The 13,268-nt window shown below is 45.2% G+C and overlaps 1 protein-coding gene across 2 annotated transcripts in view; it reads right to left on the bottom strand.

Moving 5' to 3' along the window:
• LOC140493421 (excitatory amino acid transporter 2-like) overlaps nucleotides 1-11,858 on the bottom strand; it is a 274,102-nt gene extending 262,244 nt beyond the window's left edge. For both annotated transcript variants that reach the window (XM_072591843.1, XM_072591844.1), the window contains exon 1: nucleotides 11,430-11,858. The gene's annotated coding sequence lies outside the window, so the exon portion shown is untranslated. The remainder of the gene's footprint in view (nucleotides 1-11,429) is intronic.
• Nucleotides 11,859-13,268: the final 1,410 nt, after the last annotated feature.

Genomic DNA, 13,268 nt, shown 5'->3' with positions numbered 1-13,268 from the left:
TCTCTGACGCAGCTTTCCACCAATTAGAATCCATCTACCAACCAATCAGCCATCTCCATTCTTACAGCATAACAGCTGTAATTACTTCTGCATTTTTTTTTACAAAATGTCCTGATAGGCACAAAATAAAGCATTTTGACAAACTACTCTGCAGCACTACTCAGGTCTTGATTTACCAGATGACTATAAATATTTTCTGAGAGTTATTTTCTCTTCCTTCTATACTGAGATTCCGCCTTCCATTTCTCGGTTTGATTCACTGCCTTGTGCAGTTATTTTCATGTCGCCACTCTCTGCCAAGCAAGATTAAGCCCTCACTAGAAACACAATTGTATTAGGAGAAAGTGAGATCAGAGTTGAGAGTGGGGTGCTGGAAAAGCACAGCAGGTCAGGCAGCATCCGAGCAGCAGGAGAATTGACATTTCGGGCCGATGACCTTCGTCAGGAATGAGGCGAGGCTCCCAGCCTCAGTCTTGATGAAGTGATCCGGCCCAAAACGCTGGTTTTCCCGCTCCTCGGATGCTGCCTGACCTATTGTGCTTTTCCAGCAACACACTCTCGACACAAAGACATTAGTCCCAGTCTTAAGATCAGAAGATATAGGAACAGAAATTGGGCCATTCAGCCCAAAGAGTCTGCTCCATCATTCTATCACGGTTGATAAGTTTCTCAACCTCATCTTCCGCTTTCTCCCTGTAACCCTCGATCACATTGATACTCAAGAACCTATCTATCTCAGTCGTAAATATACTCAATGACCAGGCCTCCGCAGCCTTCTGTGGAAGTGAATTCCATAGAGTCACCACTCTCTGGCTAAAGAGGTTTCTCCTTACCTCCATTCTAAAAGGTCTTGCCTTTACTCTAAGGCTGTGCCCTTGGGTTCTAGCCTCTCCTACCAATGGAAATATCTTCCCAACATCTATTCTGTCTCAGCCATTCAATATTCTTTATGTTTCAGTTAGATCCCCCTCATCATTCTAAACTCACTTGAGTATAGACTCAGAGTCTTCAAATGTTCCCCATGTGTTAAGCTTTTCGTTCCTGGGACCATTCTCATGAACCTCCTTTGAACGCGCTCCAAGGCTAGTACATGCTTCCTGAGATATGGGGCCCAAAACTGTGCACCAGACTCCAAATGTGGTCTGACCAGAGCCTTATACAGCCTCAGAGGTACATCCCCGCTTTTGTATTCAAGCCCTCTCAAAATAAATGCCATCATTGTATTTGCCTTCCGAACTACTGACTCAACCTGCAAGTTTACCTTGAGAGAATCGTGGATCAGAACTCCCACGTCTATTTGCACTTCAGTCTTTGGAAATTTCTCCCCATTTAGTAAGTAGTCCATGCTTCTATTCTTCCAATCAAAGTGCATGACCTCTCATTTTCCCACGTTGCACTCCATCTGCCACCTTTTTGCCCACACTCCTAACCTGTCCAAATCCTACTACAGCCTCTCTACCCCCTCAATGCTACTTCAACCTTTCTCTGTATTGTCTGCAAACTTAGCCAGAATGCCTACAGTCCCTTTACCTTGATCGTTCATGTATAAACTAAAAGGTTGTGATGCCAACATTGCCTTGAAGAACATCCCTAGTCACTGGCTGCCATCCTGAGAAGGACCCTTTTATCCCAACTCTCTGCTTCCTGTCAGACAGCCTAGCATCTATCCATGCTAGCACCTTGCCTCTGACACCAAGGGCCCTTATCTTACTCAGTAGCCTCCCCTGTGGCACCTTGTCAAAGGCCTTCTTGAAGTCCAGGTAGACAACATCCATTGACTCTCCTTGTTCTAAGCTGCTTGTTACTTCCTCAAAGAATTCTAGCAGATTTGTCAGGCATGACCTCCCCCTTGATGAGACCATGCTGACTCTGCCCTATTTTACCATACACTTCCAAGTATTCAGAAACCTCATCCTTCACAATGGATTCCAGGATCTTACCCACAACTGAGGTTAGGCTAAGCAGTCCATAATTTTCCATCTTTGCCTTACTCCCTTTTTATACAGGGGTATCATGTTACCGATTTTCCAGTCCCCTTCGACCTTCCCTGATTCTAGTGATTCCTGAAAGATACCCACTAATGCCTCTACTATCTCTTCAGCTATCTCTGTTTGAACTCTGGATATAGTCCATCTGGTCCACGTGATTTATCCACCTTCAGGCCATTCAGTTTTTCTAGCACCTTCTCCATGGTGATGGCCACCATACTCAGCCCTGCCCCTCACTCACTTGAATTTTTGGGACATTACTCGTGTCTTCCACCTGAAGACTGACATGAAATAATTATTCAGTTCCTCAGCCATTTCCTTGTTCCCCACTACTACCTCTCCAGCATCATTTTCCAGTGGCCCAATGTCCACTTTTGCCTCTCTTTTGCCCTTTATTATCTAAAGAAACTCTTCCAGTCTTCTTTTATATTACTGGCTAGCTTACTCTCAGATTTTATCTTCTCCCTCCTTATTTCTTTCTTCATTACCCTATGTAAGCTTCTTTTTTGAAGAAGTAACAAGCTGGTTAGACCAAGGAGAGCCAATGGATGTTATATACCTGGACTTCAAGAAGGCCTTTGACAAGATGCTGCACAGGAGGCTCCTGAGTAAGCTTCCCAGTTCTCTGGTTTCCCACTGCCCTTTGCCACATTTTTTGCTTTCTCTTTTGCTTTTATACTATCCCTGACTCCCCTAGTCAGCCATGGTTGCCTCATCCTCCCTGTACCATACTTCTTTTTCCATGGGATGAATCTCCACTGTGTCTCCTGAATTACTCCCAGAAACACCTGCCATTGCTGTTCCGCTGTCTTTTCTCCCCAGCTCCTCCCTCATACCTCTGTAGCTGCCTTTATTCAACTGTAATACTGTTACCTCTGATTCTATATTCTCCCTCTCAAACTGCAGAGTAAATTCAATCATATTATGATCACTGCTTCCTAAGGGTTCCTTCACCTTAAGCTCCCCTAGTCAATCTGCTTTGTTGCACAACACTTGCCTCTTCCCTCGTGGACTCCACCATAAGCTGCTCCAAAAAGCTATCTTGTAGACATTCCATAAATTCCTTTTCTTGCATCCTGATTTTCCCAGTCCATCTATATATTGAAATCCTCCATGATCACTTTACCATTCCGACACATCTTTTCCATCTCCTGGTGTATGTTGTGTCCCAGCTCCTGACTACTATTTGGAGGCCTGTACGGAACTCCAACCATGGGGTTTTTACCTTTGATTCTACACCATCTGACCCTACTTTGTTTCCTACTACTGATTTAATTTCATTTCTTACTATTAAGGCAACCCCGGGGTCTAGATTAGAGTGGTGCTGGAAAAGCACAGCAGTTCAGGCAACATCCAAGGAGCAGGAAAATCGACGTTTCAGGCAAAAGCCCTTCATCAGGAAGGCAACCCCACCCAACTCTGCCCACCGATCTACATTATTGATAGGACGTATACCCTCGAATATTCAGCTCCCTATCCTGATCTCCTTACAGCTATGTCTCTGTGATGCCCATCATGTCATACCTGCCAATTGAGCCACTGTGCCGCCCTAAAAAAGCGCCTTTAGTCGTATATTAACCCTTCTTCTTCTCCTTGTCATTCATTTGTCCAGTGTGCTCGAGGTTTGATTGCTAACCCTTTCCGAATGCTCTGTCCTATTTGTGTCTGTGCTTGAGATTTTAATAAGCCCTCCTGAAGTCTGCACTCTTACCACCTCCTTTCATTTGGGTTCCCAATTTCCCCTCTAACTGAGCTCCTATTTGGTATAAAGCCCTGTCTACAGCCCGAGTTATGCGATTTGCTCGGACTCTGATCCGATGGTTCAGATGAAGACCGTCCCATTGGAAGAGGTCCCTTCCTCCCCAGTACTGGTGCCAATGTCCCACAAATTCAAACGCATTTCTCCCGCACTAATCTTTGAGCCACACATTTACCTGCTTAATCTTATTGACCATATTGTTCCAATTAGCTCATGGCTCAGGTAGTAATCCAGAGATTATTATACCTTTTTGGGTCTGCTCCAGCAGTTCTGATGAAGTTGAACCAGCTTAGCTTGTATACATCCCACTCTGCCTAAACGCATCTGCAATGTCCCAAAGTTCTACTGCTCTGTCTTTAGCACCATATTCTCCACACACATATTCATTTGCTCTGTCGTACTATTTCTGTATTTACAAGGCCCAATCTGGAGATTACTACATGTTGAAGTTCCTGCTTATGAGTGTCTCACGAACATATGTTTACAGAATCCCTTTCTTTGTCTGTATTACTGGAGTAGGCATACTATGGGGTTGCTTCACCTTTCCTGCAGAGTATTCTGCAGTGAATCGATAAAGGATAACACAAGTGTCTGTTGTAATTTCCCGGATGCCTCAGTTACAGAGAGCGTGTCTTTGACATTATTAAGGCCCCTTTCATTATAGCTTGTGTGCCCTTCCTCTCCATCCACTTCCACCCTCCTCAATACTATGGAGCATTCTGTGTTACCATAGACTGCATTCTGATTGTACAACCCTAGCTGGAACATTACTCTCACCAGTTAGAGCGTTAAGGGTCTCCTACATCATCCACCTGATCTCCTCCAGCAGATTACACTTTTTCTTATAGGTTCATGGGTATCACTGGTAAAGCCAGCATTTATTTCCCACTTTTATTTACCCTTGAGTTGTGAAGAGCTGTTTTCTGTTGCCTGCAGTTTTGGAGGTGTGAATACACCCACAGTGGTTGGGGAGGGAGTTCCAGGACTTTGACCCAGTGACGGTGAAAGAACGGCAATATATTTCCAAGTTAGGATGGTGAGTGGCTTGGAGGGGAACTTGCAGATAGTGGTGCTGTCGTGTATCTATTGCCCTTGTCCTTCCAGATGAAAGTGGTTGTGGGTTTGAAAGGTGCTGTCTCAAGGATTTTGTAATGATACATACTGCTACTGCACTGAGCAGCAGTGGTGGATGGAGTGGCCGTTTGTAGGTGTAGTTCCAATTAAGCGGGGGCTACTTTGTCCTAGATGGTGTTGAACTTGTTGTTGAAGCTGCACCCAAACAGGCAAGTGGGGAGCATTCCATCACACTCATGACTTGTGCCTTGTAGACAGTGGACAGATTTTGGTGAGTCAGGAGGTGAGTTATTTCCCACAGATATGGCTCCAATATGCATAGGATGTGTATTTAGAGTCATAGAGTCATAGAGATGTACAGCATGGAAACAGACCCTTCGGTCCAACCCGTCCATGCCGATCAGATATCCCAACCCAATCTAGTCCCACCTGCCAGCACCCTGCCCATATCCCTCCATACCCTTCCTATTCATATGCACATCCAAATGCCTCTTAAATGTTGCAATTGTGCCAGCCTCCACCACATCCTCTGGCAGCTCATTCCATACACGTACTACCCTCTGTGTGAAAATGTTGCCCCTTAGGTCTCTTTTATATGTTTCCCCTCTCACCCTAAACCTGTGCCCTCTAGTTCTGGACTCCCCGACCCCAGGGAAAATACTTTGTCTATTTATCCTATAGATGCCCCTCATAATTTTATAAACCTCTATAAGGTCAGCTCTCTGCCTCCGATGCTCCAGGGAAAACAGCCCCAGCCTGTTCAGCCTCTCCCTGTAGCTCAGATCCTCCAACCCTGGCAACATCCTTGTAAATCTTTTCTGAACCCTTTCAAGTTTCACAACATCCTTCCGATAGGAAGGAGACCAGAACTGCACACAATATTCCAAAAGTGGCCTAACCAATGTCCTGTACAGCCGCAACATGACCTCCCAACTCCTATACTCAATACACTGAACAATAAAGGAAAGCATACCAAGCGCCGTCTTCACTGTCCTATCTATCTGCGACTCCACTTTCAAGGACCTGAACTCCAAGGTCTCTTTGTTCAGCAACACTCCCTAGGACCTTACCATTAAGTGTATAATTCCTGCTAAGATTTGCTTTCCCATAAAGCAGCACCTCGCAATTATCTGAATTAAACTCCATCTGCCACTTCTCAGCCCATTGGCCCATCTGGTGAGGACAGTGCAGGAGAGAGAGAGAGAGAGAGAGAGAACCTGCACAGTTACTGTCTTTGCTGTTTGAATTCGTGTATCTCTGGACATCGGAGTGCATCTGGGAAAATTAACAAACAGTGAAATTCACAACTAATCTTGGAGGAAATGTTGGGCGAAGTTCACAGCACAGAATCAGATAAGTTAAACGTTGTTTTAAGTCTGTCCAAGAGAAAGGCTGCAGTAGTGAGTATAGTGGATCCTTTCTTGATTATATGTGGTGGCACAGTGGTTAGCACTGCTGTCTCACAGTGCCAGAGAGCCGGGTTCAATTTCCCCCCTCAGGTGACTCTGTGTGGAGTTTGCACATTCTCCCTGTGACTGGGTGCTCTGGTTTCCTCCCACATTCCAAAAATGTACAGGTTAGGTGAATTGGCTATGCTAAATTGCCTGTAGCATGGGGTGAATGAGTCTGGGTGAGTTGCAGGTCGGTGTGGACTTGTTAGGCTGAAGGGCCCGTTTCCACACTGTAAGTAATCTAAACTTAAAATACCAGCCATAGCTATTAATTTAACCTGAGGCAGTGTTTGGAGAGGAATAAGAGTGTGTTATTTTCTGGGTCTGTGGGTTGTGAAGGAGCAAAAATGGCCTTTGCAGTGATATGTACTTCTTGTCAGATGTGGGAGTTTAAAGAGAGTTTAAGGGTTACTGCGGATTATATCTGTCATAAATGCTGTTGGATGCGAATCTTATCAGATCGAGTGAATCGGCTGCAAAGACAGATAGAAGCGATGAGGAATTTGCAACAGCAACAGTATGTGATGGATGGCAGTTATAGGAAGGGGGGATGTCTCAGATACAGTCATATAGATGGGTTAACTCCAGGAAGGGTGAGAGAGGTCGGCAGCTAGGGCAGGAGTCTTTTGTGGATATACCCATTTCAAACAGTTATGATGTTTTGGAAAATGTAGGGGGTGATGGATTTTCAGGAGAACGTAGCACAAACAGCCAAGTTTCTGGTATTGAGACTGGCTCTAAGGCAACGAGGGGTGCGTCGGCTTCCAAGAAATCAATTATGTTAGGGGATTCTGTAGTCCGAGGTACAGACAGACGTTTCTGTGGCCAGCAGAGAAAAAGCAGAATGGTGCGTTGTTTCCCTGGTGCCAGGATCAAGGATGTCTCAGAGAGGGTGCAGAATGTTCTCACGGGGAAGAGGGGCCAGCAAGAGGTCATTGTCCACATTGGAACCAACGATATTGGAAGGGAAAAGGTTGAGACTCTGAAGGGAGATTACAGAGAGTTAGGCAGAAATTTAAAAAGGAGGTCCTCAAGGGTAGTAATATCTGGATTACTCCCAGTGCTACAAGCTAGTGAGGGCAGGAATAGGAGGATAGAGCAGACTCAGGAGCTGGTGTATGGGAGAAGGATTCACATTTTTGGATCATTGGAATCTATTTTGGGGTAGAAGTGACCTCTACAAGAAGGACAGATTGCACCTAAATTGGAAGGGGACTAATATACTGGCAGGGAAATTTGCTAGAACTGTTTGGGAGGGTTTAAACTAGTAAGATCTGGGGGGGGGGGGGGGGGGGGGAGAGTGGGACCCAGGGAGATAGTGAGGAAAGAGATCGATCTGAGATGGGGACAGCTGAGAATAGAAGTGAGTCAACCAGTCAGGGCAGGCAGGGACAAGGTAGGACTAATAAATTAAACTGCATTTATTTCAATGCAAGGGGCCTAACAGGGAAGGCAGATGAACTCAGGGCATGGTTACGAACATGGGACTGGGATATCATGGCAATTACGGAAACATGGTATTTGATATGACTGAGGTATCTTGCCATCTCTCTATTCATTAGACTACTGCCAAAACTTATCAGAAATAGGTCTTGTGCCTGATCTAGATATTTTTAAAAACAAAGTTTATGTTTTGAATAAACTGAGCTTGTTTCTTCAAACTGGGTAATATTTCTAATTTGTGTATGAGTGTGTTGCTCCTCCGTTGTGCTTTGGTTTAAGTCCTGGGGAGTACCTCATTGTTCTTTTTAGATTAGATTAGATTACAGTATGGAAACAGGCCCTTCGGCCCAACAAGTCCACACCGACCCGCCGAAGCACAACCCACCCATACCCTTACATTTACCCCTTACCTAACACTATGGGCAATTTAGCATGGCCAATTCACCTGACCTGCACATCTTTGGACTGTGGGAGGAAACCCACGCAGACACGGGGAGAATGTGCAAACTCCACACAGTCATTCGCCTGAGGCGGGAATTGAACCCGGGTCTCTGGCGCTGTGAGGCAGCATTGCTAACCACTGTGCCACCGTGCCACCCCCAAAAGAAGATCTATCTTCTCTCTCACCAAAGAAGATCTATCTAATTTATCCCTGATTCCCTGTTTTGTTACAGCTTTTATCCAGTTCCCTGTCGAATGTTATTACTGAATCTATGTCCATCATCCTTTCAGGCAGCACATTGTGGATCACAACATACTGCATAAAGAGAAAACACTTCATTTGAAAATCATATTAAATCTGTGTCACTGCTTGTCAAATCGTCCACCTCTGAAAATCACTCGCTCCGTTAAACGGAGATTTTGAAAACACCAATGAAATCTCTTCTTGACCTTCTCTGCTCTAAGAAAAATGACTGCGATTCTTCCAGTCGCTCCACCAACTGAAGTTTCTCATCACTGGTACCACTACAGTACAGTTCACCTGCAGCCTCTCAAAGTCCTTGCCAGTCTTTCTGACTTGAAGTTCATTTGGAGCCAAACATGTGATTTATTATGGCTGTGCTTAGGTTCTTTTGCTTTTGCATTTTCTGTTCTCCCGATAAGAAGATAATGACTTCTGCATTTTAGCAATATTTCCAATGTGTCCCACTTTCAAAGATTTCTGCACATATACCTCTTGGTTTCTCTGTCCCTACACTTTGTGCAAAATGATACAGTTGAGTTTATAGTCATTCTTCTTAACAAAGCATTTCAGTCCAATGCTCCTGCATTAAATCCCATCTGCATTAAATTACCAGTCCTCCTGAAATCTTAAGCTCCTTGAACTCTGACTCTATTTGATGGTGTGCATTGAACTTTGTAAATATTAACCATATTTCTGAATTTCATGCTGTCTGCAACTTTGGAAATAATGTTCTGTATACTCTGGTGTAGTTGATTCAAACATATCAAAACAATTGTCCCACCCCAGCTCTCCCAGAGAAACACCACTGTCCATGTCTTTCCAGCCTGAAAAATACAGTCCCTGAGCCAATGTGGTCCCCGATTGCTGCTGCCCCTTTCATCCCACAGAATTCAATTTTGTTTCAGGTCTATCATTTGGCATTGACCTTTCGAAAGACCGCATATCTAACATCATCTGCACTATCCTTTCTGCTACTCAATCAAATATCTCAACCAAACTAGTCAAACAGGATTTCCTTACTTTTTGAAACAAGCCTGTGCTGCCTTTAATTCTGAGACCATACTTTTCAAATACTGAGTAATTTTCTCCTGTTTATTGTCTGCACCGTTGGTACCTGATTCCTGTTTATTTATTGAGTTTGTTTCACTCTGCTATTTTAAATCGTGTGTGACATTTATATTCGAGTGGAGATTCCAAACACACTGGGTCCTCTGTTTCTGAATATCTGGCCTTCCACTAACTCAGTCGAAGGTGGGTTCTATTATTGCATGGAATTCTTAAAATCGGTTTTTCTTCCCCATTGTTCGAAAGAAGAGGCTAATCAGAGGCGGTGATCAGGAATCTGATCGATAGCTAGGCCTCAGGAAAAGCAGTGCCCTTATTGCGTGGAATGAGCAAAGAGAGCAGTGTTCAAACCCCTTGACTGAAGTACAGTCTATCATTGAGATAGCACAGCCATCACGGCACCAGCTCCTCGCTTCCCTTATCACCGGTCAGTGTCAGTGATCTCCCCACAGTCGGGGTCCCTGCTGGGGGGATGGGGAAGGGGATTGAATAGCCAATGGGAGCTCAGAGTGTCGTCTTGTGACATGAGGCTGCTTCTGCAGTGGACTAGTAGCTGTTCACCTGAATTTCCCAGTGCCGGACCTCAGCCGGGCTAAGCTCCCTGGTCAGCCCGGGCACTCACTGTTACTCCAGTGTAATAGGCGAACGTGTCTCTTCTCCGCTCTGCTGACAGGGCAGCGCATCCTACCCCGCTCCCAAAGATTTCCTGGCTGCCTCTGATCCCAGCCTCGTGTGTGTCTCTGCCTCTCTGCCTCACCCAGTTTGCTCATCGGCCGGATGCAACAGAAGTCCCCCCCCCCCCCCTCCACCTCCCAGGAGGAACTGGGTATCCTCTGAATGAGTGCGAATATGAGCACGGTGTCTGTGTGAGTTTACCTGTGTGTGTATCTGTGTATGTGTGTCTGTATCTGTGTATGTGTGTCTGTATCTGGTGTGTGTGTCTGTATCTGTGTATGTGTGTCTGACTGTATGGGTATCTTTGTATATCCGTATGTCTGTCTGTGAATCTGTGTGTGTTTGTGCGTCCGTGTGTTTCTGCCTGTGTATGTGTGTATGTATCTGTATGTATGTGTGTCTGTATGTATCTGAGTGTGCATGTCTGTGTGTGTCTGTGTGTATGTATCTGAGTGTGCATGTCTGTGTGTGTCTGTGTGTATGTATCTGAGTGTGCATGTCTGTGTGTATGTATGTCTGTGCATGTCTGCCTGTGTGTGTATCTGTCTGTGCATGTCTCTGTGTGTTTGTGCCTGTCTGTGTGTATGTATCTGAGTGTGCATGTCTGTGTGTGTCTGCCTGTGTGTCTGCCTCTCTGTGTGTGCATGTCTGTGTGTTGTGTGCCTGTGTCCGTGTGTGGATATGAGTCTCTCTGTCTGTCTGTGCCCACAATAGGGGCTATAGCTGGGGGAACAGTCTTTGCAAAGGTAACTGTGACACACGCTCACCGTGTTTAAATGACAGCCCAGAGTCACAGGAACTGAACACACTGAAGGAGTCCCAACCAGACAGACTGAGGCTCCGCCACCATTGAACGGAGCTCAGGCAGCTCGCTGTGGACACCTGGTGCCCTGTCTCCCCCAGGCAGCAGTGTCAGGGAAATATGCAGCCTTCCCCAATATGAGCTCACCCGGGTTCCGAACGGCTGAGGATTCTCTTCGCAACCTTAACGCACACACACACACAGACAGCACATGAACCACAAAGTTCGCGCCCTCTTGCCTCTTACACCTCCCTCCACCCTCCTCTCTCTCTCTCTCTCTCCTGTAGCCGGATCCTGTTTATGTTCCTTTGGTGAATATCAAATGGGGTTTGGCGCCCGGGAGCGAACTTCAAATCAATTCCTCCCAACCATCCATTGTGTACCAAGACCTCAGCGAGACATCAAATCTGCATTTAATATACATCTGTCATCATTTGCATATCAAGATTGCTACGTCCGACATCCATGGAACGGTTTTAAAACTCACCTTTTATTCTTGGCTTCTTTTTTTCCCTTCTGTCGTCAATCCAACCAATTTCTCGAGGTTTAAATCACCTTTGGGATTAGAGTTTCTTTGTTGCTGGGCGCGGGGGTACAGTGTAATATAATCCTGGAGGCAGAGAAGTCTCAGGGAATGTGCTCACACCGATTGCTCTGTGTGTGTGTGTGTGTGTGTGTGTGTCGCCGCTGTCAGTGAGTGCGCTCACTCGGACCTGCTGGATCTGGCTGTTGTGGAGCTCAGACTGTGCTCAGCTCGCGTGTGATGGAGACACTGTGTGTTGGTGTGCTGCTACCGCCTGGATGGGAGGTGACCTGCGCTTTGCCGAACGTTAGCCTGACACTTTGAGGCGTGTGGGCGAACCCCACACAGCCCAACTCTCTCACTGACATCACACATTCATCGCTGGTTCCCCTGGAAATCCCTCTCCAAAAGGCAGCCCCCTCCCCTTCCTTCCCTAATCCCCTCCCCCAGCATCTGTTCCCCACCTCGGCAGCCAACTCTCTTCCTCTCATTAGAATGCAGTTTGCACTGGTTTCTATGACCAGCTTTAATACACTATGCTTCTATTCCAGGTTTGTTTATACTCACATCCTTCTGCGTCCGATGTTTCAGCAGCACCTTTTCCTCGACTCCACTCAAATGTATATTTCCTTTTTTTTTATTGACATAGCCGTACAAGCTACCATTGGTATGTAGCGATGCTTAACTGCTTATCAGTCACGTGGGTGGGTTTTTGTGTAAATTTTGCGGTGAACTCAGACAATCAACACGATTTGGAGACACAAACAATTTCAGACGGCTCAGATAACCGGGACACGGGTCTTGGGTATCAGGCCCCTCGACCCTTCAGAGAAATCGTGCGGCAAATTACTTGCAAGTGGGGATTGGTAGCCAGGCACTTCAACAGAAAATGCTGGAGAAACTGGAGAGAGAAACAGAGGTAACGTTTCAGGTCCACTTGGCAAAGCGTCGGGACAGAGTTTCTCCAGCACTTTCTGTTTTTTTGCTTCAGATCCCAACATGAGCAATTCTTTCTTCATTGAGCCCACCTCACTAACCAATGAGATTTAGGAATTGATAAAGGAATAGAGTGATTTTGGTACAGGGAGAAAGTGAGGGACTGCAGATGCTGGAGACCAGAGTCGAGAGTGTGTTGCTGGAAAAGCACAGCAGGTCAAGCAGCATCTGAGGAGCAGGAGAATCGACATTTCAGGCATAAGTTCTTCATCAGGAACGATTTTGGCACAAATCGGGTTCAAAAAGAGAGGGACAGCAGTATTGATTTGGAAGAAAAAAAGACACAAGCAAAAATAAAAATATTCATCAGTTAAGTTACATTATTTGACATAATTAGGTATATTTGCAGTTGTGTATTTAACCATGTACATTCAGACATCATTACATGTACACAGACACATTGCATATACTTCCAAATACACATAGTTGGAGTCAAAGCAAAATACTGCAACTGCTGGAAGTGCAGAATACAAAACAAAATAGGAAATGCTGGAATGGGGTAACCATGGCTGGAAGACACAGGGTGAATGGTACAAACTCGATGCTCCTACAAGATTAGTATCTGGGTCGAAACAAAGTAGCTCAGATACAGAATTAATTATAAAAATGATAAAGATAATGTGTTAGAGATGAAGGCTGCACTTTTTTTATATTTCAAAAATATACTTTATTCATAAAAATATATCCACGCATAGTACGAAAGCAGTTTGGTTTTGTACAGTAGCATATGAAGAAACACTGAAGCTTGTGTCCAGCAGACAAAACAAAGACATTTCTTACTTGTACAAGAGTATATTTACACACATT

Source organism: Chiloscyllium punctatum, chromosome 22 (assembly GCF_047496795.1).
Source record: "Chiloscyllium punctatum isolate Juve2018m chromosome 22, sChiPun1.3, whole genome shotgun sequence".
NCBI lineage: Eukaryota > Metazoa > Chordata > Chondrichthyes > Orectolobiformes > Hemiscylliidae > Chiloscyllium > Chiloscyllium punctatum.
This window is presented reverse-complemented; position numbering and strand designations above follow the sequence as displayed.